We start from the raw sequence: 27,502 nt of genomic DNA, 5'->3' as shown, positions 1-27,502 counted from the left end.
AACACATTGCGCTTATTCCTGCCTGCTCTTGCCCTCTAATGCCTCCTGTCTTCCCATCTATCTCTTGCTTCCCAATTCCAGCTTCTCCAACCCCATCAGCACCCAGTGCACTTGCTCGGTGAGAAGCCATGCTCATCCGTTATTGTTGAAGTAATAACACAGCTACTGCTTTCTTCCCTCGACTTCCCTGTGCCTGCAACTCCGGAGTACTCCAGCCCACCCCAGGACCTCTTGGGCTGGATCACTACTACCACATCTGGTGGCTAAGGCACTATGTCATTTTCTAGGCTAGGGAATGGCAGCAGGAACACACAAACCCAGATTCTTCTGTCTTACCCATGCATCCACTACCTTCTGTCATCTCCCTATTACACAGTGTGTTCAGGTGAGCAGAGACGATGCCCAGCAGAAGTGGCACAAGCTCTGACCTGCGGTCTCTTCCCCACAGAGCAGCCCCAGTGATAAGCAGTGCTTAAATCACATCATGTCCAAGCTCTGCTCAAAAGAAAATTTCTGTTGTTTTTCCCTTTTCACGAGACAAGCTAATCCTGTCAACAGGCAGAAAGGCAATGGGTAATCTGTGACCCATGCACACTCTATGCCAGATCAAATCTCACTGGCTCTGACTTCCTCCTCATGTGACCCAGAATACCCCCAGGAGCAGCTGGCCAAGCCCAATCCACTGTGTGAGTTTTCCTCCCAACTGCTGGTGCCACAAGTGTGAGGTCATTTCCACACCAGTTCCATTCTCACAGGAGCTTTGTGTAGCCTGGGGTCTCTGCCTCCCTCTACAGACAGAGCAGCTAAGGCCGTCTGACTGGCCCCTGCATATCTCTCCTACCATGTACTTTCACCCTGTACCCCAATACCAAGCTCCCTGCACTCCAGCTGCTCAGGCCAATCCCAATGTGAACTCTAGCCCTTCTCTACCAGGCCATAGTGGTGCTGTCTTGTCCTCCCAAGATTCGGTGTTTTTCTGTTGTCCAAGACTTTCAGGGCCTGTTTAATAATATCTGCTCCTGAGGTCTCCCAGTCTGTCACTTCCCCCTGCAACAGCTTGCCTGACTCTCCCCTGTTGCTCTCCGTGGCATGGAGGTCATCTGTCTACTCCCACTCCCATCCCCACCTCTGCCACTGTGCTATTTTTCTTAGCCTTTGGCATCCATATATTTCAATCTCTATCTTTAATATTTTAATTTATTTATTTGAGATGGATAGAGAATGAACGGGCACAACACAGGCCTCTTGCCACTGCAAACAAACCAGATGCATGTGCCACTTTGTGCATCTGGCTTTATGTGGGTACTGGGGAATCAAACCTGGGACATCAGGCTTTGTAAGCAAGTGCCTTTAACCACTAAGCCATCATTCCAGCCCTCAACCTCCATCTTTAGACCCTGAGAGCTTGCAAGACAACACATGGGTCTTGTCCGTGTCATGTGCGCATAATGACTGGTAACCAATTCTTACAAGTGGATTCTAAAGAACTGAGTTCTCTGAGAGGAAAACTGAGGCCGAAAAGAGAGAAGAGCTGGTCCTGGTCATGATGCAAAGTCCACAGCAAGCATAAGGCTAAGAGAGCTTTTTTTTTTTTTTTTTTTGGTTTTTCGAGGTAGGGTCTCACTCTGGCTCAGGCTGACCTGGAATTCACTATGTAGTCTCAGGCTGGCCTCGAACTCTCGGCGATCCTCCTACCTCTGCCTCCTGAGTGCTGGGATTAAAGGTGTGCGCACCACGCCCGGCTCTAAGAGAGCTTTTGAGAACTACCAGGCAATCTTCATTTTGGAGAGACAACACAGAAAATTTTAGTAGATATGATAGGCAGACTTCTTAGATTGCCTCATTACTTCAGCTTCCTGGCCTAGCTTCTGTGTTGTTATATGGTGGGGCAAAAGAGAGAGAACCTAGCTGAGCATAAATGAATCCAAGAGCCCTTCAAAAGTTGGGAGGTTTCTTTAGCTAGGGATGAGAAGTCCAAGGTAGGAATTCTCAGTAAAGGATTCCACACTCAGGTACTGGCTTGAAGATGGAGGTACACTTGGCAAAGAATGTGAATGGCCTCGGAAGTTGAGGACTGCCCCAGCTGGGCCCCCACAAGGGGTGTCCAGGGTCACCAGCCTGCAACCACAAAGATCCAAGTTTGGCCAAGAACTGAATGAGCTAAGAAGCAGATATAACCCTGGAGCCTATAGAAAGGAACACAGAATGTTGCTGGCATCATGTTTTTAGCCTGCAAAACTGAGCGGTGAGACTGGCTCAACTAACCAACCACCAACTTCTGACCTAGGGAAGCATGAGCTAGCAAGCCTGTGTTGTTTAAGCTATCGAGTTTGTGGTGGTTGGTTATACTGTAATAGAAAAATAATGTCATGTGTTTCAAATATCACATGGGACACAGATAGAATAACTATTCATGGAAAATCTTTAATTCAATTTTAATTGGGATTTTTGATGTTTTATTTGCTAAATTTGGTTAGAAGGAAGCTTTGTGTGGTGGTATACGCCTGTGATCCCATCACTCGGGAGGTCAAGGAAAGAGGATTAAAAGTTAGTGGACAGCCTAAGCTACATAGTGAGTGAGTTCCAGGACAGCCTGGGCTACATAACATGATTCTGTCTCAAAAAAAAAAGCAAAAACAGGTCTGGAGAGAGGGGTTAGCAGTAAAGGTACTTAACCTGTGAAGCCTAAGGACCCATATTTGACTCTCCAGGTTCCATGTAAGCGAGACACACAAGATGATGCAAGCATGCCAGGTCACATATGCACATAAGGTGGTGCAACCACCTGGAGTTCAATTACAGTGGCTGGAGGCCCTGACATGCCAATTCTCTCTCTCTTTCCTTTCTCTGTCAAATAAATAAATAAATAAAAATAAAATATTAAAAAATATATATTATCAGTACCTATAACTTTGTTACCAATAGAAATATCTCAGTTTTTTACACTATTACAAAATAGTATCTGTATTCATCACTATTTTGAAATTATGATAGCTATTAGATCTTCATATTTAATGTTAGTAAAGAAGCATACATTGTACAATATCACACATTTCTTTAATGTTTTGATAACCTTATTTGATATAATTGGATTCTTGTTTTAATCTAATGTTGGTTGTATTTGTGTGCATTGTGTGTATAGGATTGAGGATTGAACCTAGGACCTCATACATTGTAAGCAAGCCCTATACCACTGAGCTATATTCCTATCCATATACATATATATTTTAATATATTTATTTATTTATTACAGAGAGAATGGGCATGCCAGGACCTCTAGCCCACATATATAGTCTTATTTATATATATTTAATATAATATATATTATAAAGTAAATAATATTATATAATATAAATAATATAATATTATTTAATATATATTATCTTATTTATTTATTTATTTGAAAGAGAGGCACATAGAAAAAGAAAGAGAGAGAGACAGTGAGAGAGTGGGAACACCAAGACCTCTAGCCACTGCAAATGAACTCCAGGTGCATGCACCTCCATGTGCATTTGGTGTGTGTGGGTCCTAGGGAGTCAAACCAGGTTTCATAGGCTTCAAAGGCAAATACCTATTTTTTTTTGAGAGAGAGAATGGGCACACCAGGGCCTCAAGCCACCTCAAATGAGTTCCAGTGCATCCGCCACTATGTGCATCTGGCTTACATGGGTTCTGGCAAATCAAACCTGGGTCCTTAGGCTTCAAATGCAAGTGCCTTAACTGCTAAGCAATCTCTCCAGCCCCAAAAATACATTTTTAAGGAAACATTGTGAAAAGGTCTTATTATTGTTTGGATCTCAAATATCCTTCAAAGACTCATGATTTTAAGGCTTGACCTCAGTGCAACAGTGTTCAGAGACAGAGCCTTTGGAAAGTGATCACATCATTTGCCTTCCCAAAGTATTCACCCCTTGATGGATTCATAGTTTAATGGGCTAATGGTAGGTGTTAGAAGCTTTCAGAGGCGGGGTCTAGTTGGAAGAAGTAGATCACTGGGAGCAATAATGGTATTGTATTTTGTCCCCAGGCTCTTACTCTCACTTTGCTTCCCAGCCATCATGAGGTGAGCAGGTTTGCTCCACTAAACATTTTCCACCATGATGTTCTTCCATCATAGGCACAGAAACAACAGACTTGGGTGACCATGGACTGAAACCCTACACTAAATTAAACCATTCCTTCTTTTAAACTGTTTTTCTAAGGCACTTTGTCACAGTGATGGAAAGCTAACACAAATCTCACAAGCTTTACCACTCTGTTCATGGCACAAAAGCTAAGAACTAGACTAGAGGTGATGTGACATATTGGAAAAGAAGTAATCAACATCACATAGCCAAATTGTGGCTTGAAAGATTAATCACAATGAAAATGAGACTTAGTCTTTCTAAACTTCTGTTTTCTCATCTGTAAAATAGTTGTTCTAAGATTTAAAAAAATATTATTTGTGAACTAGCAAGCATAAGCTCGTCCTCAATGATGAATTTTAGTTACCACTACTAAGATCCACAATTATAACTACAATCACAATATCACAGATATACCTTTCCTTTCCCCCTGTATCTTAGCATAGCTCCCTTTGGCTTCCTGTTCTAGAGCAATGAACGGTACTTTCTGGTGGTCTCCAAATGACTTTGTAGTGGTTTGAATGTCAAATTTCCTCCATAGTCTCATGTGTTTGTGATTAAGCTTCATACTTGATCCCCAGTTAGTGGAACCTTGCTGGAGGAGATGTGCCACTGGGGGAAAGCCTTAGAATTTTATAATCTAGCCAAACTTGCCAGTTACCTTGCTCACTCTTGCTTCTTCTTCCCTGCTGATAAGAAGATGTGATGTCCTGCTCTCTGCTCTTGTCATGCTTTCTCCATCATGATGAAACTTACTTTCAAAACTATAAGCTGAAACAAACCATTTTCTTCCATGAGCTGATTCTGGCTGGATGTTTTGTCCCAGCAATGAAAAGGTAATTGCTATAGAAAGTTGGAACTGGAAAAAAATTGGTACTGAGAAGTGGGGTTGCTGCTATTATAAGTCTGGTCATGTTGTCTTTTGTCTTTTGGAACTAGTTTGCAAGCAAGGATTTGGAACTTTGGGCTAGAGAAACCTTCCAATGCTATAGGTAGAACTTGATGATTCCTTTTGGTGAGAGTTTGAAATTTCCAAGGGAGAAGAGGACTTTGTTGTGATGCTCTGCATTCTGCTGTATCCTGAGAGCTTGACCATGGCTGAATTTAAAAGTAATGGACTTGGGGTATGCCTCTCCCAGTTCCAGGTCAGAGATGAGGCCATGATACTTGGAGTTTGAAATGTCTCTCTAAAACTACTCAGTCCCATCTTCCAATGATAAGGACAGAGTCCTTCCTTGAGTGACTGATTATTCTAATTTTGAAAAGAGAGAGGCCAGAGGGAGAATGTACAGGGAAGGGGAGCAGAGGAAGAGGGGGAGAAAAGGGGAGTGAGAACAGAAATCTTACTTTTTAATCCTTAAGGAACATAGAGGGATCCAATTTGTGACTCAGCCCTGGGAAGCTGGACCGATGAGGAGGGGGAGAGCCAGGCCCAGCCTAGGCTGAGCAGGCCTCAGGCACCACTGTGCTGTGACTCACCTAAGTGCCTCAGTTGTTTTATTAAAAAAACACAAACCTGAAAAAAAAAAAAAAGTAATGGACTGGAGCTGGAGAGATGCAGCAGAGCCTACCTAACAACCCAGGTTCAATTCCCTAGTACCCACATATAAAGCTAGATGCACAAAGTGGCACATGCATCTGGAGTTCATTTGCAGCAGCTGGAAGCCCTGGCATACTCCATTTCTTTCTATATCTCGCTCTGCTTGCAAGTAAGTTGAAAGTAATGGACTGTGTTATATTTGTATGTAAATTGGAATAAAAGTCAGTAGTAGAGACCAGGGAGCTAGAAAGAGGCTATGAGAGAGTGAAGAGAGGGGAAATCTTAAGGGGAAGATATAGTGGATATGTAAATACAGGGGTAGAATACTGGGTGGGGGTGGGGAAGAATGGTCTAAGGGGAAAGGATGGAGGAAAGAAAGGGATGAGGGAAGGGTTAATCAAAATTTAAGATTTACTAATAAGCCATATGGGAACCTACTTATTCACTAGCTAGTAATATATATATATATAAAATGAGAGAGTTTGGACAGAAGTACCTTGTGCCAGAAGCCATACATTGTGCTGTAGACAGCTCTGTGATGCTGGGATGAACATCCAAACCAGACATAACTTATGGAAGGAAGGGGTTTATTTCAAGCTTACAGATCTGGATTAATTTTCTTTAATGGCAGAAGAAGCTGGCTCCCATTCATGAATATAAGCAGAGAGAAATCACCAAAAGGAGCAAACACAAACCCAGCAGCAGGAAGCAGGGACCCCACCAGAGCTCATACCTGTTTGTATACCTCTGTGCTGGAATTCAGATCTACCCTCAAACACACCTTTGGGCTGGACTCCAGGACCCACCCCCAGTGACACCTCTTCCAGCCAAGCAACTAGAGATCCAAGTTACAAGCTTTAATAAAACACCTGACTCTATGGGGGGAACATATATTCAAACTATCACAGATTGTTATTTTTAAAAATTCAGTGCTGAGGATGGGATACTTTCCAACAAGTTTTGGCCAGGGAGACCCCTGAACATTATAGGCTATTACCAAGGCTGTTGATTGCCCACCAGAATTATATGGTAAGACCATATGCTGAAGACTCCACATGCTTGGGGTATAGGTTGCTGAGAAATCAAGCTGAAGCTGAGCTGGAAGCCTCCTCCCTGTTGATTAGCTGTTGGGATGCTGGAGAAACCTACATAACCTGTTTTGGAGGGGGAAAAAAAGTCATTGATGGTGTTAGCAAGTAGTGGGCCCTGTAAGCTTTATGGCTGGACATCCAGGCCAAACGTACCAACTTGTGCAATGGTGGCATGTCTGTTATGTGAAAACCAACTGCTTTTTGATTGGATTTGAGGCTTGCTCATGGGAGGGAATTCCTGCCTGGTACTGAAAACCTAATCAAAAAAGCTTGGGAGGTCACAACTACTACTGTTGTTTGACTAAATGGATATATTGTGTTTACCAAACTGCCCCATAAATACTGATAATTTTTTTTTTTTTTGAGGTAGGGTCTTGCTGTAGCCAAGGCTGACCTGGAATTCACTATGTAATCTCAGAATGGCCATGAACTCATGGCAATCCTCTACCTCTGCCTCCCAAGTACTGGGATTAAAGGTGTGTGCTGCCATGCCTGGCTAAATATTGATGTTTATTCCCATATATTAGTACTACTCTTGCTTTTGGATAGAGAAGCCTCTCTTTTCAGATGGGGTGACCCAAAACTCGCCAAAGTACTAAGAAGAAATGACAGTGATGTGTTTAGCACTAAGTGGAACATCTCTATCACATCTTCCAAAACTCAGAAACCTTTGTGGAAGAGGTGACAGTAACAATCTAAGAGCCAAAAGAAGGGAAGGAGTGCTTACAATATTGTCTTCCAGACTCAAATTTGCTTCATATTCATGTCTTCACAGTGGCTGATGCTACTTGCACAATACCTGCATAATAGGGGAGAAAAAATGATGATATCACAATAGAACAGTCTCGTTGGAAAGAAGGGATTCTATGGAGGGAGATTTGATCACAGGAAAAGGTGGTGGGAGGGGACGTGATTATGGTATATTGTTTATGTTTATGGAGGCTGTCAATAAAAAAAGTCTTAGGGGCTGGAAAGATGGCTCAGTGGTTAAGGTGCTTGTCTACAAAGGCTAAAGATCCAGGTCCAACTCCCCATTACCCACGTAAAACCAGGTGTACAAGGTGGCATATGCATCTGGAGTTCATTTGCAGTGACTAGAGGCCCTGGTGTGCCCTTGTCTCTTTACATATCTTTTTTTTCCTCTCATTCTGTCAAATAAATAAATATAATATTTTTAAGGTTTTAAAAATAAATAAAATTTAAAACAAAAAATTTGTTTAGGGCTGGAGAGATGACTTAGCAGTTAAGATGCTTGCCTGTGAAGCTTAAGGACCCAGGTTTGATTCCCCAGAACCCATGTAGGCCAGATGCACATGGTGATTCATGTGTCTGGAGTTTGTTTGAAGTGGCTGGAGGCCTTGGTGTGTTCATTCTCTCTCTCTCTCTCTCTCATAAATAAAAGTTTTAAAAAATTCATTTAGATGAATAATGACTTAAGGAAATGGACAATGTCAAGTCAGGGTACATAAATTGAATGCAAACATTAAAAAGAAGTAATGGGGGGGCTTGAGAGATGGCTTAGTAGTTAAGGCATTTTCCTGCAAAGCCAAAGGATCACAGTTTGACTCTCCAGGACCCATGTAAGCCAGAAGCACAAGGGGGCGCATGCATCTGGAGTTTATTTGCAATGGCTGGAGGCCTTGATATGCCCATTCTCTCTCTCTCTCTCTCTCTCTCCCTTCTTTCATTCTCTCAAATGAATAAATAAAATATATTTTTTAAAAAAGTAATGGACTGGTATGTTCGGCAGAGGAAAATAAAGAGCATCCACTCCTGCTTAATCTTTACTTTTTCCTTCTGTTGATCTAATTAAAGTCTCTCTAAACTTAAAAAAAATACAAAGCAAAAGGATATGAGGGACTGAGAGATTTCATAGTGGTTAAAGCTTTTGCCTGTGAAGCCCAAGGACCCTGGTTCAGTTCCCCAGGACCCACATAAACCAGGTGCACAATGTGGCCCATGCATCTGGAATTCATTTGCAGTGGCTAGTGGCCCTGGCATGCCCATTCTCTCTCTCTCTCTCTCCATACATACATACATATATATATATATATATATATATATATATATATGCCTCTTTCTCTCAAATAAATAAATATATATATTTAAAAAAATAAAAGGAGGGCTAGAGAGGTTGCTTAGTGGTTAACGTGCTTGCCTGCAAAGCCTAAGGACCCATGTTCAACTCTCCAGAACCCATGTAAGCTAGTCACACAAAGTGGTGCATACACACAAATCATGCATGCACACAAGGTGACACAAGCATCTGGAGTTCAAGTGCAGTGGCTGGAGGCCCTATCATGCTAATTCTCTCCCTTTCTCCCTCTCTCCCTCTCTCTCTCCTCTTTTTTTTTTATAATTTTATTTATTTATTTATTTGAGAGCGACAGACACAGAGAGAAAGACGGAGAGAGAGAATGGGCGCGCCAGGGCTTCCAGCCTCTACAAACGAACTCCAGACGCGTGCGCCCCCTTGTGCATCTGGCTAACGTGGGACCTGGGGAACCGAGCCTTGAACCGGGGTCCTTAGGCTTCACAGGCAAGCGCTTAACCACTAAGCCATCTCTCCAGCCCTCTCTCCTCTTTATCATTACTTCTCTCTCTCTCTCTCTCTCTCACTTTCTCATAAAATAAATAATTATAAATTTTTATTTTTATTTTTTGGTTTTCCAAGTTAGGGTCTCACTCTAGCTCAGGCTGATCTGGAATTCACTGTGTAGTCTCAAGGTGGCCTCGAACTCATGGCAATCCTCCTACCTCTGCCACCTGAGGGCTAGGATTAAAGGCATATACCACCACACCTGACTAAATAATTATAATTTTAAAAAGGATATGAAGCTGGGCATGGTGGCGCATGCCTTTAATCCCAGCCCTGCAGGAGGCAGAAGTAGGAGGATCATCATAAGTTTGAGGCCAGCCTGAGACTACGTAGTAAATTCCAGGTCAGCCTGTGCTAGAGTGAAACCCTAACTCAAAAAAACCAAAAGAAAAAAAAAGGGATATGAAACAAAGTTTCACACAGAAGTAAATATAAGAAAATAACAAATTTCAAGCCCCCGAGACTGCATCCCGCTCTGCTGCAATTGTTAAAGACTTATCACCATTGAGAACAGGCCGGATGCTCTGCTGAGGCAACTGGAAAAGACCCAAACCATGGAAGAGCCCAAGTAGTAGGAGGACCGAGAGAGGGGGCTGGAAGGAGGACGCTAACGGAGTGTCCTCCTCCCCAAAGTCACACTGTATCCTTTCTGGGTTAACAAATTTGGTGGCATAGCTCATGTGGCACTGATTTTGGAACTATGGCAAATGCAGGACATGGAGGGTCCGTGGATTGCAGCACAGTTCTGGAGATGGTCACTAGGCATGCGAGGCAGGGCTGAAGACCCTGCACAGAACCATAAGTTCCAGGGCACGGAGCTGTGAAGATAAACCATGGGTTGCAGTGGGGGCCTCGGGATTTTGGAGATGCCAGAATTCTGGGATGACTACCAAGAAAAGTTGCTGGCTTGGAGTGGATTCTACCTAGGAAGCAAGCCCAGGGGATTTTGAAGCCTAGATTTTATTACAAGTCCCAGGAACCAGATATGGATCAGCAGAATTTTAATTTTACTCTGCTGATTTTCAATTTTGCATTGGTTCAATCTTTCCTTGCTTTGCCCCCTCCCCCCATTCCTTCTTACTGGAATGGGAATATTTTTTTCTGTGCCATTATGTGTTGGAAGTATGTAACTTGCATTTTATTTAGTTATTTAGTTATTTGAGAGAGAGAGAGAGAGAAAAGGAGAGAGAGAGAATGGGCATGCCAGGGCCTCTAATCACTACAAACAAACTCCAATGTATATGTCTCCTTGTACATCTGGCTTACATGTGTGCTGGGGAATCGGACCTGGATCCTTTGGCTTTGCAAACAAATGCCTTAGCCACTAAGCCATCTCTCTAGCCCGTAACTTGCAGTTTGATTTTACAAGACTCACAGTTAAGAGACTTAGACTTTGGGCTCTTGAACACTGTTGGGACTGGTAAAGAGTATGGAGAATTTTAGAGTTGGATTAAATGCATCTTATATCTATGAGGGCCAGGGATAGAATGCGGTGGTTTGAATAAAATGTCCTTCAAAGCCTCATGTGATAGTGATTAAGCCTCCTACTTGATTGCCAACTGAGTGGAGCCATTTAGAGGTTGAACCTTGTTGGAGAAGGAGTATCACTGAGGGCAGGCCTTGGAACTTTATAGTCCAGCACACACACACACACACACACACACACACACACACACACACCGTCCGCTTTCTGCTCTGCTGTGATTTTCTTGCAATGATGAAGCTTCGCCTCAAAATTGTAACTAGAATACCTTCTATCAGTTGCTTCTGGTAAAACATTTTGTCTCAGCAATGAGAGAGTAACTGCTACACTCCATAGAATTACAGCCCCATCCTTGGTTCCCGCAGAACCTCAGTTAGCTCTTCTGACTTCCTCTACCTTTCCCTGGCTCAGCCCACATGCTCCCACCATAATCCAGCAGAGGACAAAAATACACATTCATCCTACAGTGTTGAAACAAGTAGGCTGTCATGCTCAGGACAGAGGAAAGAAGACAGAGCACACACTGCCCAAACCTACATTCCTGGGGTGACCCAGGGTGCCAGGTAACTTCTCCACCTAGACCATTTATTGGGCACCAAGACCTCAGCAGAACAGTCCTCCTTCTGCACACCCATGCCACAGCCTATCCTGCTCTGGGCGACAGGACAAGCTAGGGTGTGGGCAGGAGGGCAGCCAAAGCCTGAGTCACAAACGAGAAGGGGACAAATGTGTCTTGAGTTGTAGTCTCCATGGAAATGACTGAGAGGCTGAGCAGGGTGGAGAGTCCTCGTTCCAGTCCAGAATTCTCAGTGGCCCACTGTGGGAGGAGAGAAGCCTGTGTCCTTGGCTCTAGAGTCCTCTTTAGATCCCGTTGCCTGTCCTCGTCCTCCATGCCCATCACTCTCTCCAGGGCATCCAATACCCTCCTCTCTAGGAGTCGCTTCTTCCTCAGCTAGCCTTCTTAGCCTACTTCTCAGGAGCAGCTGGTTACTCACCACATAATAGAGAAGTGTGAGGCCTATAGTCTGTTGACTGGACTCTGGGTGGAGGCAGGGCCCTGGACAGAAGAATGTCCCCAAAGCTCTCTGCCTGGCCAATTCCATACTCAGCCCTGGAAGGCACCAGGGCCACAAAGCCTTTAGGGCTTTGTTTATTTTTCTTGTTTTATTTTGAGACAGGATCGCATGTAGACCATGCTGGCCTCAAATACGCTTTGTAGCCTGATGCTGGCCTTGAACTCCTGATCTTCCTGATTCTACCTCCCTAGTGCTGGCATTATAGGCATATGTCACCACTCCTGGCTAATTCTATTCATGAGGTTCTGCCAGCATGGCTTCAGTTTTTCCCAAATGCCCTACTTCTTAATGCCATCACATCGATGATTAGGTGTTCAACCTTCAGACTACAGTGCTTGCTAATATGGCTGGATCCCTACCACACTCCACTTAATTCTTTTTTTTTTTTTTTTTAAGGTAGGGTTTCACTGTAGCCCAGGCTGACTGGAATTTACTATGTAGTCTCAGGGTGGCCTTGAATTCATGGTGATTCTCCTACCTCTGACTCCCGAGTGCTGGGATTAAAGGCGTACACTACCACGCCTGGCTTCCACTTAATTCTTGACAATCTGTTTTCTTGGCCCTTGTGGCCCCCAGAGCTCTTCTGCACCCCATTGACCAACCACATGGCCCCTGCTACCCACTCCCTTCCTGATTTTTTTTTTCCTGCGACTCTGTTCTGTCCATTGGGGTCAGATCTTCTCAAAAAGATGGGCTCAAAGGCTGATTTGCTGTTCCTTTGGGATGCTGGCCAGGGGTCCATAGAACACTGCTCAGGTCCACTCAATGACTGCCTAGTCAGCCTCTCACTTTGCAACCCAGGCCTCGTCAAGCGTTAAACTGGGACTGTAGCACTAGTGAAGGTTTCTGGTTTCATTGTTCATTATCCCATTCTACTCTACATACTCCCCTCGGCTCCAGTCTGTCCCATGCAGGATGCTAGCCTTGCTGCATATGTGGGCCCATTATAATTCTCAGGCCTACCTTGTTCAGGGAATGGGATCAGGCATGATAAGAAACAGCCAAGGAAAAATGTGGAGGCTAGGAAGATGGCCTAAACAAACCTCCCAAAAAGGGCATGGATGACAGAAACTTGATAGAGTATGGCTGGTAAGAGCTGCTCAGTCCCAGCTTCCAGGCAGGCAGAGAAGCAAAACCTGGGGTGGGGATGGCCAGCAGCCATCCTTACCTCCTGTGGAGCGGCCTGTTTACATTTCGTCTGCACACAGTCCCTTCTCCAGACTGCGGGCCAAGCTCCCTCACATAACTGTTATTGTCAACACCCTCCCTGTTGCCTGGCACCTCATGGAGGGACACTGTTGTCTGACACAGAACTGTCCCACCCCAAGGTCAACCAGAGAAAGGACTGGGGATGGTGAGGACTCCTGGAATAGTCCAGACTTAGTGACCTTGGCTGGAGGGCCCCTGGAATAGTCCAAGCCTAGGGACCTTGAAAGGAGAGGAAGCCAGGCCTGGTGAGCTTGAAGCCCTTCAGCTCCCAAGCCTTGCCCTCTTCACTTCTCTCCTAGGAGTTTGAGACCCTTTCTGCCAATGTCTAGGGTACGGAGAGGGAGACCCCCACCCACTACTAGAGAGTCGGGTGGAATGTCCACACCATTCTTTCTGATTTCCCTAGAGCTCAAGCCCACCGTTCCCACTTTGGCCCTTAGCCCCCAACCTAAAGGTAGGTAGCATAAGGCTACTCTAAGCAAAGGCTGCAAGTTGAGCAGAGCCCTTCATTTATCAAAAGCTGACCTATGACCTCTGCACACGGTCCTGTCTACCTGACACAATCAAGGGAGGGTCTGGGGTAGGAAGCAGGTCACTGTTTGTACCTATGGCACTCTACATCACGTAGAGACAAGCTAGAGAAAGACAGAAGTAAAAAGCAGAGGGACAGAGAGCCTCGCGCTGAGCCATTAGACATAGAGACCAAAGTACCCAAATTGACACCACATGGCTGCTGTGTTGGACCCCAGGGCCCAGCAAACAAGATTTCGTGCTGAGTCAGTTGCCATGGTGATAAACATGCAGGAAATATCTAAGATAACTAGAATAGTGGCAATAACATATGTTTTAGATAAAACCTCCCTTCTCTGCCCCTTCCCCTCTGATATATCCATCACATTGTTGGGATAAACTTCGCTTTTTGCATAACCACCTTCCCTGAGAGGCTGGGACCTGGGAATTCTAAGAGTCAAAGGCACAGGCAGAGTTTTGCTAATGGTACAAAGGTATATCTCGTGTTTTCCCCTCAGTGCGTCACTAAGTCTAGATTTGGGTACACAAATCCTCTGCTCCACAACACAGAGGCCAGAAAAGGTCTTAATTTCTGCTTGAGGTCACAGAGCCAGTCCAAGGGCAGAGAAAGGGACTTGGCATCTCTAGGAGCCCAAAAGCCTCCCCAGGGCCTTTGGGACCTAGCAGGAACCCAGGGTTCACATGGACCATCGTAGCAGCCATGTCCTCTGAAAGCAGTGGCACCTCCACAAGCCCACAGTGCCTGCATCGGAAGAACAAGAATACCCAGTGGGAAGAAGTGGAGAAGGACAGAGGAAGAACTAGAGTCTCTGGGTAGGTAGCCCTGAGAGAAGTAGGCCTTGCACGCATGGAGGAAGGTAACTCCCACACTTGGGGAATGCAAGGAGCCTCAGAAGAAAGCAGGGATCCCCACAAAGTGCCCTATCAGCCCCTCGGATCCATGAACCTGGGAGGACTGAGGTCACCACAAAAGGCTCAGCTGAGGGGATTGTCCATTTGGGCCCTGCCCATCCTCTGCAGTGAAATCAGAGTGCTCGGGTTCTTTCACACTTCCCTGAGTCACCCTCAGAACACATCCCATAGAAAGAACCTAAGGCTTCAAGTCAGAGGTCCTGGCATCTCTTCCTGCTTGTGCAACCCCTGCCTGGCCCCACGACCTCCTGGGGATCTGTTCTGGCCTCTGCTGGGTGGAGTGAACAATAACTTATCTGGCAAGGCTGTTTGGAGGAATAAATGCCACAGTGCACGTGGGAGCACTTGGCAAGTCATAAAGCTCTGTGTCCAAGTTGTTGATTGCTGTCCATGACTCAGGCAGAGTGGACAGGCCAAAGGGGCAGGGAGAGGTTGTTGACAGAAGTTCATGTGAGGAGACTGGTTTCTCTGATGGCAATACACCCACATTTTCCGATCTAAACAACCAGCTTCGTCTGTGATTTCCCATCTTGGAAAGTTCTTGTGAAATGATCCGTGATAAAACTGGGTTTGGGAACGGTCCACCTGGACACAGCAGACTTGGTTTGGAATGTTCTCCTTGGGAATATCAGAACTGAATCATGATGGGGGGCTGATGTGACAGTTCTATCTGCTGACCCCTCCTGCACCAGAACCTGGCATGAAGCAACTCGTAAATGACCCTCGAGGCCCTGATGGGGTTCACGGCAACAGCCCCTGGGAATGCAGACATCTCATCAACCGAGAACAGCTTTGCTTCCTTTCTGGCTGTTGGGAAGAGTGAAATTCACCCCGCTCATGTCAAGTTCAAAGTCTTTCTTTGGTACCACACTGTGAAGGATGACAGTAGAAGGCAAGCAGGATAGGTAGAGAGAAAAAAAAATGGTTCAATGCTGGCGCCTGGCTCATTGGTGACAGCCAAGCATGGGGAGGGATTGGCTTGGGAACAGGAATCCTATTTCCCAGACCCGGGACTAGGACAAGACCCTGGAGAACGGGAACTGGCCTCCCCTTGCAGGCAGCATGCCAACTAGACATGCAGAGGTGAAAAAAAAAAAAAAAAAAGTAGACCAAGGCTGGGCCTGAGCATCTCAGCCAGTCCTGACTCCAAAACGGCCAAGAAAAGGTCCACTGGGCAAAACACCACCTCCTCAGCCGGTGGCCTTCTTTCCCTGAGATCTGATTTCACTCTCCTTCCCTGTTTTTCCACAGATTCTCATTGGCCCCAAGGTGATTTTTCCAGTTCTTCATCTGGTTGTGCATGGCACCAGAGGAGGCAGCCTCGGTGGCAGAAGACTGGCTGTGTGTGTGTACACACTATATGAGTGCATGGAGACAGATGTGTGTGGTGAGGCGATGGGCGTAGTCGCCCTGAGCCAGGCAATCCCAGTTGTTTCTCCAACCATCCAAGAGCTAACTGGAGCTAGTGAAGGCTGGATCCTAGAGGGCCAAAGTGCCCATCTATCCTCTTGGTTCATCGTCTCCCAGTTCTGAGAGGAACGGGGATAAATTGAAGCTAAAGGGAGAGTCTTGACCTGAGAAGGAAGAGATAGTCTCCTTCCCCACACCCAAGAGCCCAGCTAAGACCACAGCCTGTGTTCCCTGAGAAGTGAGGGCAGATGCAGCTGCAAAAAGCTTGCCCAGGAGACTTCGAGGTAGGCTGTTCCACAGCCTCAGGACAGGGGCACAGTGCCGGCAGCCACTTTTTTCTGTGTGCCAAGGAGCTTTCTCCTAGGGGATTAACAGAGCCTTCCTGCCACCCCATCTGGCTGGTACAGGAGCCAGAACAGCACCCCTGGCTGCCAGCCAGCCTGTGTCTGGGAGCCAGTGCTCTCAGAGACTTGCAAACACATTTCTGGGGCCTTAGGGCAGGGGAAGGGAGGTAGAGACCTCTGAAGAGCCCCTGGGCCACCCAGCTGGGAAGGACTGACCCTGAATCTCAGCCTATCCCCACCCCTTGTTTTTTGTGTGTGTGAAGTGTAGCCCAGGCTAACCTGGAACTTACTTACTATGTAGTCTTAGGCTGGCCTCAAACTCACAGTAATCCTCCTACCTCTGCCTCCTGAGTGCTGGGATTAAAAGCATGTGCCACCACACTCAGCTATTTTGGTTTTTCTAAAAAAAAAAAAAAAATTATTTACTTTCAAGCAGATAGAGATAAAGAGAAAAGAGATGGAGTGAGATTGGGCACACCAAGACTTCCAGCCATTGCAAATAAACTCCAGATGTATGCACCACTGTGCATCTGGCTTTATATGGGTACTGGAAATTGAACCCGGGTGATAAGGCTTTGCAGGTAAGCACCTTAACCACTAAGCAATTTCTCTAGCCCAGGAGGGACTCTTGAACCCAGGTTCAATTTTCAGAACCCACATAAAGCCAGATGTACAGTGGCGCACGCATCTGGAGTTTGTTTGCAGCAGCTAGAAGCTGCACACCCATATTCCCCTTCTCTCCCTTTCTCTCAGCTTGCAAATAAATAAATAAATTTGCAAATAAATAATTTTAAGAAGAAAAAGAAAGACCTTGCCTAAACCAAGGGTTTCTTGGACAAGAAAGAAGGGGTTGGGCTGGAGAGATGGCTTAGCGGTTAAGCGCTTGCCTGTGAAGCCTAAGGACCCCGGTTCGAGGCTTGCTTCCCCAGGTCCCACGTTAGCCAGATGCACAAGGGGGCGCACGCGTCTGGAGTTCGTTTACAGAGGCTGGAAGCCCTGGAGCGCCCATTCTCTCTTTCTCCCTCTATCTGTCTTTCTCTCTGTCTGTCGCTCTCCAATAAAAAATTTAAAAAAAAAAAAAGAAAGAAGGGGTTGAGATGACAGCAGAAAGGATGTGTACCAACAGAGGCCCTATGGGATGGAGAGACCCTGGTAACTATCTCTGAGTTGACTTCCTTCTTTCCCTTTCTCCTTCCTTCCTCCCTCCCTCCCTCCCTCCCTCCCTCCCTCCCTCCCTCCCTCCCTCCCTCCCTTCCTTCCTTCCTTCCTTCCTTCCTTCCTTCCTTTTGTGATGGGGATTGAACCCAGGGCCTTGAGCATGCTAGGCAAAGCTATACAACTGAGTGACATCCCCAGCCCTCTGAGACTTCTTTTTTAGTTCCTATTTTTATAGTTTCCTCTGAGTCTTCTTGAAAGAGGAAAATGTATAGCAGAAAATGCAGAGGTCAGCCTCCTTCTGCATTTAGGGAGTGGGGCCCCTATTAAGGCTGAGTGAATTGCCAAATGCAAAACACTAGGTAAGTGGAGAGCAGATTAGAACCCAAGTATTCTGTCACCCTTCTTTCCTCTCCTCTACTTCCTCCCAGGGCTCAGAAACTTAGCAACCAACAAGTCCCCCAGAATATAGGAAAAATAGAATAGACACTGAAGGGACTAAGCACTTCCACCCTATGTGGGGGAGATGTCAGGAAAACAGTAGAAGAGGAAGGTAAACCAGAGCCTGGGTCCCAAAAGGGGACTCTCTAGAGCCACAGTGCCCATAGGACAGACCAATCAAAGTGGTCCCCCAAGCTACTCTTAGGCACATGGTCCCAAGAGTGACAGAGACTGCACTTGTCTCTTTGTCCTTCCATGCACTCCCCTAAATAAACAAACAGCACTCAGGCAGATCTCTGTTGGCCAGCACTTCCAATTTAGCAACCTCTTTCAGAATAAATAAACACTTGCTCACTGCACACTTACACACAAGCACACTCACTTTCTTGCTTTTCCCCTAAACCAAGGTTGCTTCCTGCCATGCACACAGTGCCCTCACCCCCACCAGCCCAGCCTCAAATAGGCTACACTGCAACTTGTAAAACAGACTGTCACCTTCTGAAAGGGTGAAGACCTGGCGTGCCGTGTGCAGAGCCAGGTTGCAGACCCATGCTTGCTCGAACAGGCCACACAGCCTTACAGGATGGCATCTCTCTTGAGAGAACCACTCAGTCCAAAGGGACCTTCAGAATGAGACTCTAGACTCTTGGGAAATTATAGAAATAAAAGGGCTTTTGAGATTAGTTCAAACAGCAGAACTCCTGAGCAAAAAAGTGACTTGCCCCAAACATGAAGGACAAACCTTTTAGAGCCTGGATCAGAAAACTTTCCAGTCACAAAAGGCCCCTTCCTTTATTGATCTTTGGAGTATTTTCTCAAGTTGTATCCCTTTATGGATGGGATTTCTTAAAAGCATCTTTATAATATTTTTAATTTATTTTCAAGCAGAGAGAGAGAGAGAAAGTATGGGTGCACCAGGGCCCCCTGCCCCTGCAAACAAATTCCAGACACATGCACCACTTTGTGCATCTGGCTTTATGTGGGTACTGGAGAATCAGATCCACTCCATCAAGCACTTTAACCACTGAGCCATCTCTCCAGCCCTTTCTGAGTATTTTGGTCTGAATGTGCGTGGAACCTATGGACAAGGAGGGTAGTGATCATTAATATAGTAGTGAATTCTCAATTCATGTTTATCCTATTAGCCAAGAACACATAATTTTTACTTGCATTGCAACTTTGCCATAGTGATAGATTGACAGTGGCCAAGCTGAAAGCACGCAGAACAGGCCTGGTGCTGCAGGGGAGCTCAGGCGTGTCTCTCAAAGTGCAGGAGGGGTGAGACACCTCAGAAGGAAGACCCGCCTGCAAACTCAGTTGCAGCATGTTTTTCCAAAGACACTGTAGGCCTTCCCTATGTGTGTGTGATCCCAGAGCCACTATCAGTGTCAGCAAACAGCACTCAGGCAAGGAGACCCAGAGCAAGACCAGGAGGGTCCTGAGCAGGGGCACCAGCATGCCGAGAATAGTGGGTCAGCAGAGGAAGCAGTCAGCTCACCTCTGAGCTAAGGGTATGGATCAGGCCTCCTCCCCCGGGCTAAAAGCCCAATACCAAGTACTGACTGTAAGTGTGAGAAATCAAGCTTTCTCGGGTGTCGCTGATTACAGGTCTGCATGGGAAGGAAGCTGTCATGCAGAATTCATAGCCAGGAGACCAGGCCTCAAAGTGAGGAAGGATCTAGGCAGCCACTATGAGACCCTGGCAACATGAAAAGGATTTGGTGAAGGACTAAAGACTGGCTGAACTCCAGGCTGTAGTTAATGGGTAAAGACCTATGGGAGCACGGAATGGATGGGGATATGGAGATTGTGTGAGGGCAGCTCATGGCTGCTCTACACCAGGGCCCAGCATGAGTGACTGTGAATAGCAGCACGCCCTCACAGTTAGCTTGAGGAAAGTTACCTATCCCCTCTGTACCTCAGTTTTCTGATCTTTAAATCAGGGATAATGACACTTACCTCATAGGGTAATTATGGTTGTGCAAAGCAAATGGCATCCTGGATGTTAAAATGTAGCACTTGGCTTGGCCTTATGGGAAGTACACAATAAAAGCTAAGCATTATTACTAATTAAACAGTAATTGAATTTCCTTTCTAAGCCACACCCTACACTCTGCATAGGAGATGCAAAGATGAAAAAAAGGGGGACACTGCTCTCAAGGAGCTCAGGTCTCAAGGGTTAGGCACATTCCTTCTTCAAATAAACTATAATAGTAAATTACGATAGTTCCCCAGTACAGAATGCAGTAAGGAAGTTGGACGGAAGCTCACTCAAGTTTGCCTTGAGAAATCTGGAACCATTTTCGGGAGGAAACAAGGCATGAGTTGAGACTGGAGGAAGAATGGGAGGTTTTCTGGCAGACAAGTCCAGAAGGGCATATTTGGCAGAGGAAGGAGCAAGGACAAAGACACAGAGCCACATGACCCTGCCACGTTCTAAGAATGAGAACAGTGGATCGCAGCACCATGGAAGCATACAGAGGAGGAGTTAGGAAGGGATCCAAGGCTCCACTGAGTATGACGGCTCATCTTGGTTGTCAGCTTGTCTGGATTGAGAGATGCCCAGAAAATCAGTAAAGCACAGACCTGATTGAGTTTGTGAAGATGTTTCCAGAAACAACTGGTGAGACAACAACTGAGAAGATACACCCTGGATGTGGGTGGCACCAGCCCATAGGCTGGCCCAGGATAGGACAAACCCAGCAGAAGAAAGCCCGCAAATACATGTGAGTTCAGATCTGGAGCAGGTGCCTCTGGTGCTACTGCCAAGGCCTGTGGACATCAGAGCCCTGTTTCTTCAGCCTTTGAACACAGACACCAGTGACTCTCTGAGGACCTTCTAGGCTAGAAGCCCTGGCCAAGGGCTGCATCAGTGGCTTCTCTTGTTCTGAGGCATCCAGCTTCTAGGACGGGCAGCTACTATATTCTCTGGCTCACCAGCCTGCAGATGGCCATTGTAGGACTACTCAGAGGCTGACTGTGTAAGCCAATCTAAAAAAACCCGAACCCTGCAACTTCTGATTCTATTGGTTCTGTTTCTCTAGAGATCCCTGACTAATATATATGAGGACCAGGTCAGGAAGGAATTTTGTCTTCTATGTTGAAGAATTTCTATTCTATTCTGAAACTGGTAAGAAGTCACTGAAGAATTTTAAGTGTTGTTCTGGAGAGATTGCTCACCAATTAAGGCATTTGCCTGCAGAGCCTAATAACCCAAGTTCAATTCCCAAATACTCACATAAAGCCAGATGCACAAAGTGGTGCATGTGTCTGGACTTCATTTGCAGTGGCTACAAGTCCTCACACGAGTGATTTCCTGTTTCTCTTCTATCTCTTTCTCTCTCTGCTTGCAAATAACTAATAAATAATTTTTTTAAATTTTTAAAATATTTTATTTTTATTTATTTATTTGACAGCGAGCGAGAGAGCACGAGAGAGAGACAGAATGGGCATGCCAGGGCCTCCAGCCACTGCAAACTAACTCCAGACGCATGTGCCCCCTTGTGCATCTGGCTAACGTGGGTCCTGAGGAATTGAACCAGGGTCTTTTGGCTTTGCAGGCAAATGCTTTAACCACTAAGCCATCCCTCCAGCCAAAGTAAATTTTTTAGAAAGGAATTTTAAGTAAGGGAGCAATGGAATAGTCTTACATTAGAGAACTAACACGCTTACTATGTGTAGCATGTATTGGAATGGTCAAGACTAGTTGGAAGGAAACCAGTTTAATGAACTAGAGCAATGGCAAGAGGCATGAGGCTGAAAGGAGGACTGAGGCTAGAGCAGAGGAGACAGATGCTTCAGCAGGGAAACTAGAAAAACTTGGTGACTGAATAGTGGGAAGAAAGTAAAGGGCCCAGGGAAATGTTGCTGCCCCCCTCATAGACAAAGTAAATACATGAAGTGCATGAAAGTATCTATGCTGATATGAGTAGACTCAGGATAGAGGGGGCTTGCTCATGAGTTCTGCTCAAGGTGGAGTTCAGAAGAGATATTGGGTGAAAGTACAGGCCTGGGTTTGTAGGCTTGAGGGTATAACTGAGACAGAAGGAAGCAGTGTGTAGAGTGAGAAGAGACGATGGCATTGGAAAGCCATGAATATCCAGGAGAAGTCTCAGTCAGTGTGTATGGATCTATGCAGGTGGGAGGCACAAAAGAGACTGAGAAAAACCTCCCAACATTAACAGAAAGAGGTCCAGGAGTGAGCAGTACTGTACCATGCAGACTGAAGAGGCAATGCACACCAAGATAGAGGAAAAGCAAATAGGATCGAATACCATCAACAATCAAGAGGTAAAAAAGACCAGAAAGTAACTATTACAGGTGGTCCCCCATGACTCCACAGAGTACATGCCAGAGCACCATGGGTTGGTTGAGCAGTGAAAGATGAAAGGAGAAAATAGAAGTTATTCTGGGCTGGAGGGCCGGCTTAGCGATTAAGGCATTTTCCTGCAAAGCCAAAGGACCCAGGTTAGATTCCCCAGGAACCACATTAGCCAGATGCACAAGAGGGCACACAGGTCTGGAGTTTGTTTGCAGTGGCTGGAGGCCCTGGCATACCCATTCTCTCCCTCCCCCTCTCTCTCTCAAATAAAAAAAAAATAAAATATTTTAAAAAATTAAAAATATATATGTAAATTTTTTTTTGAGAAGATTGGCCCAAAGGGAAGCTATGTGAGGTAATACTTAGAGAAGGACTTCAGGTTTAAGGAAAGGTTAATGTTTGTTTTTTAGTATGGAAAACAATTAAGTACTAAGGAGATCTGGAGCCCAAAGATTCAGAACAAAAGAAGAAATAACAGAAAAAGGTCCCTGACAATATAGTAAGAAATACCATCCTGAAGATATGTTCCCTCTTCCTGAAATACTATTTCTTAGCTTGTTTCCCAGGATATAGATTCTGAGATGTTGAATTTGCATGAAGAACAATTACTGGTATGTCATCTTGGGAACACTATATGTGAGGGAGTAGAAAATGGCAGAGGCCTCAGGAAGTGCTGTGAAATTGGATAGAGAAATAAGGATGATGTAGTGGGAGTACAAGCAGCTCCATACCTGGACTGGTCTTAACTGAGGCAGAGCATGGCCGAGGCAAGTAGGTTTTACTTATTTTCATCTTCAAAATTTGGCTTGAGAAATGGTTTAGCAGTTAAGGAACTTGCCTGTAAAGCCTGATGACTCTGGTTCAATTCCGCAGAACCCACATAGAGCCGGATGCACAAGGTGGCACATGTGTCTAGAGTTCATTTGCAATGGATAGAGGCCCTGATGCACCCATTCTCTCTCTCATAAAAATATTTTTTAAATTGGAAATAGTCGAGATGCAGGGTTTGGGATATTGAGTAGCAATGAAGCCTTGGATGACAGTAGGTATCACATGATTCTTGACAGTACGACAAAGACCAGACATCATGAACCTGTGGTGCCACCAATTTCTAGGCAGATTACTTTCATCCGTAAGGCTCAGCCTTGCAGACATGCAAGCAGAGGCAGCTGGGGTGGGGGAGGCCACTCTGCGCTGCATGTCTCCGTTCTGGCATGCTTCCTGCCCTGCGTGCTGCGGTCCCAAGGTAGGCCTAGGGAGGGGCCCACTGGTCATGCCTCTACTTGAAACTTCTTTCTCTCTCTCACGGTTGTTATTTTTCATATCTTGGCCAACACAGCCATCCAAACATTTTAAAAAAGCAGAATATATATCAGTTCATTCCAGAATCAAACTTCAAAATGATTTAAGAGATGCTTGAGTCAGGTCCATGAGGATTAAATTTTTCTCTAACTACATACTCGGGTAGAAAACCTACACTGGGGCTTGGAATTGATGGATCCTATTTAGGACACCCAAGTTGTTTCAAAGGGTAAGCCATGTGTTTGGTTCCCAACCCTGGATCATCAGACAAGTTCTGAAAACATCTACTCAAGGCTGTGTAAATTCCCAAGACTGCAGGCCACTGGGCCACACTCTGAGGAGGCAGGACTTGGTACCCTGGTGATAACCCCAACCAAACCTCTCGTAGGGACAGTTCAGGGCAAAGGCTTTGCCACCTGTATTCACCCTTTCTACTTAGGAAAGGGACAGCTTGAGGTCAGGAGAAAAACGCCAAAATGACCTCAAGACAGTGAGGGCCAAGTAAGTTCAGATCACTTCTTTAGCCTCCCAAACAGATTAGATAACAGGTGCTTTTCATGAATGAGTCCAAAGTAAATGTGGAAAAGGGGAGACCAATATGTTGTGAGGGACAAAATAAGTAGCCAAGACATGTTATCACTTCACTCTGTAATGTTAAGATCACTATCACCCTAAGGTTCCAGTGTCACCCACTGGACAATTAAAGGCTTGGACGAGATGACGACGATTCATCTTTTACTCCTTGTCTGACTTATCTAGGTCTAGGTCCTGTGTGCCATAACTTACACTGATCCTTTCTCTGCCTCCTCCCTATTCATCTTTCTTCTTTTCAAGTGATATGAAGGCACTGATCAGTAAGATGTTGGCTTTCTCTTCCTATGCCTCACCCTAACTTTGGCCCATTCTCTAAGCTGCTATTAATTCATTGAGCAAACATTCATTGACACCAGAAAAGAAGTCTACCAATGGCCCAGGGACACAAGAAGTGGTAAAAATTAGTGTTAGTGGCTGTAACATCCCCCAAGTTCCTCTTAATCAACCATCTAATGAAGAGGTCTCTTCTCCAGCCCCCACTTACTGGGCTGTTACTTCAGACAGATGAAAGGAACAACCCACATCTTGACATGGTGAGGATGGAGAGGGGAGAGAGATAGGTCAGGGCACTGAGGCTTCATGTCAGGTGGCAACAGCTGGCAGCTCTCCACGCCTTGATCTCAAAGCCACATTCTCTCAAAGGAATGATGAGGGGAGGGAATCCAGCGAGAGAGCCTGGAAACAGAGGGTGGAGCTTTCAGGATGGACAGGGAGCCACAACAGCTGCCTTGCAGATGGGGAAGAGTGTTTGAGTCTTGAGTTTATATTTCTAGAAAAGCTTCCCTCCCCCCCCCCCCCGCGCCTCTCTGGTCCCTCTCTTGCTCTATTATGGGGTTTTTGTGAGGTTTAGAAAAATAAACAGAATCTAACCATAACTGTCTGAAAGTGCTAAATTACCAAGAAAGACATAACAGATTAGCAGTGCAAATTAAGCCTGGGTGGGAGATGGCCAGTGCACTGGGGAGCTGAGAACAGCCCACAAGAGTGGTGGTTTCGCAGCTCTAGTTCCCCCTCTGGGAGGAGCTGCCTCTGCAGCCCACAGGCTGAGACTGTCTAGAGAGACTCGGGGTTAGAAGCTAGAGAGGGATATAAAACCAGACACTCCTCTGGGCTTGAGAAGATTTGGCCAAGGCTTCCCCTTGGCTTCTAGATAAGGCTTCATCTCATTCACCCTGGTTTCAGCTGAAATTCACTTCCACAAACTTATCTGATGAACCTGGAGAACATTATGTTGATGAGAATACGCCAGGCACAGAAAGGCAAATACTGCATGATCTCCCTTATGTGTAGAATATTTATTATTTTTTTTTTATTCTTGAAAGAGAGAGAGAGAGAGAATGGGTGCACCAGGACATTCAGCCTGTTGTGAACAAACTCCAGACACGTGTGGCCCCTTGTGGTACATGTGCAACATTGCATACATATGTCACCATGTGTCTGGCTTCGTGGGACCTGGAGATTTGAACATAAATTCTTTGGTTTCACATGCAAGTGCCTTAACTGCTACTCCATCTCTCTAGCCTCTGTGTAGAATGCTTAAACAGTCAAATTCATAGAAACAGGGAGTAGTGCCATGATCATTACCAGAGACTGGAGGCTGGGAACACTGGTTAAATGTTCATCAATGATAGGAGAAGAAATTCAAGAGATCTGTTGCACCCTATGGCAACTACAGTGAAAAAGGACATACTGTATATTTGCAAATTGGTTCCAAGGTCCAGTGAGATGGCTCAGCAGCACCCCCCCACACACACACCCCTGTAAACCCAGTATAGAGAGGAATAGAGACAACAGGACTGCTAGCCCTTGCTGGCCAGCTAGTGTAACTGAAGAAACAGTGAGTTTCAGGTTCAGTGAGAGATTCTGTTTCAGGGGAAAAAGGTGAAAAAGTGATAGAAGAGGGCACTTGCACACATGTGTGCATGGGGCACATGTGTTTACACACACATGTTTATGCACTATGTGCATATATATATATATACACTGAAAATTGCTTTGATAGTAGACTTCAAGTGCTCTTACCATAGTAAAAAGTTTGTGAGATAATCCATTGGTTAAACACTTCAATTTAACCATCCCATAGTGTATATAGGTACCAAAGCACTGTGTTGTACACCACAATATGGACCCCTTTTAGCTGTTAATAAGAAAAGAAGAGCCAAGCCAGGTATGGTGGTGCATGCTTTTAATCCAAGCACTCGGGAGGCAGAAGTAGAAGGATTGCTGTGAGTTCAAGGCCAGCCTGAGATTACATAGTGAATCCTAAATTAGCCTGGGCTAGAATACGACCCTTCCTTAAGAAAGAAGAGAAAAGAAAGACAACTTTCCTTATCTTTCTCCCAGGAACCTGTTGTGTACAGTATGCTGACAGTGAAAAGGACCTCAGAATGGAGGTCTGATGCTTCAATTGACAAATGAATAAACTCAGGCTCACAGAGAACAAGGAGCCCTTGAAGAACAGAGCAGAGACTAGAACCAAACTCTCCTGAATCCCAGGACAGATGCACCTTCTGAAACAGCTACCTTCAGTCCTTCCAGCTAATTGCCAATTCCATTTTTCTCATTATTTTCTAGAGAGTCATGCCCAAGGAATTGGCATATTGCAGCCAGTCTCGGTTATAGCTTCTATGGCTTTGAAGTTCCCATATCTTAATCTTGAGGTCTCCACAGTTCAAGTCCATAGTTTACATTTATTAAGCCCCTGCTATTTGTCAGACAAAGTGTTAAGCACCAGAAACTCAAAGGTGAATAAGGCACAGACCCCATCCTTAATGATTTACACACACATAGCAAGGAAACTTCTGGAGTTCTTTCTGACAAATAAGTTGAACTCCTCTGCTAACCATAGCAATTCTCACCCTACCCCTAGATCTTTAGGATATGTACAGGGTGTGTCCATTAGTAAAAGTAAGCTACAGTCTGTAAAGTGCTGTTCTGGCTTCCAGAAGGGAAATCTCCCATCTCCCTCCAGGATATATGTGTTTTGTTTTAAATACAAAATTCTTCTTCTAGGGTCATGTTTGGGTGTCAGATGGTAGGCTTTGGGGAGGTGATTGGGCCCTAATTAATTCATCCCTTAATGGATTCATAATATTATAGCATCATTGAGAGGTGGAGGAAAGTAGGAGGTAGGACCTTAATGGAATAAGTAGTCACTGGGGACATGCCCCGGGCAGATGTATCTTGCCTGCTTTCCTCTCTCTTCTCTGTTCTTACCTGTCATGGTGTGAGCAGCCACTGTTACATGCTCACATTCACACATTTAATAAGCCCAGACCCAAAACAATGGATCCAGCCAACCATGGGCCAACACCTCTCAATCATGAGCCAAAACAAATTATTCTTCCATTTTACATTGCTTTTCTTAGGT

This window comes from Jaculus jaculus, chromosome 3 (genome assembly GCF_020740685.1).
Source record: "Jaculus jaculus isolate mJacJac1 chromosome 3, mJacJac1.mat.Y.cur, whole genome shotgun sequence".
Classification (NCBI taxonomy): domain Eukaryota; kingdom Metazoa; phylum Chordata; class Mammalia; order Rodentia; family Dipodidae; genus Jaculus; species Jaculus jaculus.
The sequence above is the reverse complement of the archived record's forward strand: the minus strand, read 5'-3'. Positions refer to the sequence as shown.